Here is a 2,500-nt window from a genome sequence, read left to right as displayed (position 1 = left end):
ACACAGATCAGTACACGGATCAGTACACGGATCAGTCCACGGGAAGGGCCAGCATGCTGATATGTGTGGTCAGCATGCTGATATGAGTTCAGTACACGGATCAGTACACGGACAGTCCACGGGAAGGGCCAGCATGCTGATATGTGTGGTCAGCATGCTGATATGAGTTCAGTACACGGATCAGTACACGGATCAGTACACGGACAGTCCACGGGAAGGGCCAGCATGCTGATATGTGTGGTCAGCATGCTGATATGAGTTCAGTACACGGATCAGTACACGGATCAGTACACGAAACAGTCCACGGGAAGGGCCAGCATGCTGATATGTGTGGTCAGCATGCTGATATGAGTTCAGTACACGGATCAGTACACAAACAGTCCACGGGAAGGGCCAGCATGCTGATATGTGTGGTCAGCATGCTGATATGAGTTCAGTACACGGATCAGTACACGGATCAGTCCACGGGAAGGGCCAGCATGCTGATATGTGTACTGACATGGTGCATCAGTTGTCCAAAATCAGTACACGGACAGTCCACGGGAAGGGCCAGCATGCTGATATGTGTGGTCAGCATGCTGATATGAGTTCAGTACACGGATCAGTCCACGGACAGTCTGTGTGTGCTAACGGACAGGCACGGACGTCCTGCGTGTGCTGACGGACGTCCTGTGTGTACTGAACAAACAGCCCACGTGGGCCAAAATCACCCGAACAGTCCACAGGAAGGGCCAGCATGCTGATATGTGTACTGACGGACGACCACGGACGTCCTGTGTGTGCTGACGGACGTCCTGTGTGTACTGACGGACGTCCTGTGTGTGCTGACGGACGTCCTGTGTGTACTGACGGACACACGGACACACACGGACATCCTGCGTGTGCTGACGGACGCCCTGTGTGTGCTGACGGACGGCCACGGACGTCCTCTGTGTACTGACGGACGTCCTGTGTGTGCTGACGGACGGCCACGGACGTCCTCTGTGTACTGACGGACGGCCACGGACGTCCTTTGTGTGCTGACGGACGTCCTGTGTGTACTGACGGACGTCCTGCGTGTGCTGACGGACACACGGACACACACGGACAGCCACGGACGTCCTGCGTGTGCTGACGGACGTCCTGCGTGTGCTGACGGACGTCCTGTGTGTGTTAACGGACGTCCTGTGTGCACTGACGGACACACGGACACACACGGACAGCCACGGACGTCCTGCGTGTGCTGACGGACGTCTGCGTGTGCTGACGGACGTCCTGTGTGTGCTGACGGATGTCCTGTGTGCACTGACGGACACACGGACACACACGGACAGCCACGGACGTCCTGCGTGTGCTGACGGACATCCTGTGTGTGCTGACGGACGTCCTGTGTGCACTGACGGACACACGGACACACACGGACAGGCACGGACGTCCTGCGTGTGCTGATGGACGTCATGTGTGTACTGAACAGACAGCCCACGTGGGCCAAAATCACCCGAACAGTCCACAGGAAGGGCCAGCATGCTGATATGTGTACTGACGGACGACCACGGACGTCCTGTGTGTGCTGACGGACGTCCTGTGTGTACTGACGGACGTCCTGTGTGTGCTGACGGACGTCCTGTGTGTACTGACGGACACACGGACACACACGGACGTCCTGCGTGTGCTGACGGACGCCTTGTGTGTGCTGACGGACGGCCACGGACGTCCTCTGTGTACTGACGGACGTCCTGTGTGTGCTGACGGACGGCCACGGACGTCCTCTCTGTACTGACGGACGGCCACGGACGTCCTTTGTGTGCTGACGGACGTCCTGTGTGTACTGACGGACGTCCTGCGTGTGCTGACGGACACACGGACACACACGGACAGCCACGGACGTCCTGCGTGTGCTGACGGACGTCCTGCGTGTGCTGACGGACGTCCTGTGTGTGCTGACGGACGTCCTGTGTGCACTGACGGACACACGGACACACACGGACAGCCACGGACGTCCTGCGTGTGCTGACGGACGTCCTGCGTGTGCTGACGGACGTCCTGTGTGTGCTGACGGACGTCCTGTGTGCACTGACGGACACACGGACACACACGGACAGCCACGGACGTCCTGCGTGTGCTGACGGACGTCCTGTGTGTGCTGACGGACGTCCTGTGTGCACTGACGGACACACACGGACAGCCACGGACGTCCTGCGTGTGCTGACGGACGTCCTGTGTGTACTGAACAGACAGCCCACGTGGGCCAAAATCACCCGAACAGTCCACGGAGCGTGCTGATATGTGTACTGATGGACAGCCGGACGTCCTGTGTGTGCTGACGGACGGCCACGGACGTCCTGTGTGTGCTGACGGACGGCCACGGACGTCCTGTGTGTGCTGACGGACACACACGGACGTCCGTGTGTACTGAACAGACAGCCCACGTGGGCCAAAATCACCCACGGACAGCCAAAATCACCCGAGAAGCCAAAAATGCAAAAATTAATATTTTTGAAGAAAGTTTTCTGAAAGGAAA

Source organism: Brassica napus, chromosome A5 (assembly GCF_020379485.1).
Source record: "Brassica napus cultivar Da-Ae chromosome A5, Da-Ae, whole genome shotgun sequence".
NCBI classification, from domain to species: domain Eukaryota; kingdom Viridiplantae; phylum Streptophyta; class Magnoliopsida; order Brassicales; family Brassicaceae; genus Brassica; species Brassica napus.
This window is presented reverse-complemented; position numbering follows the sequence as displayed.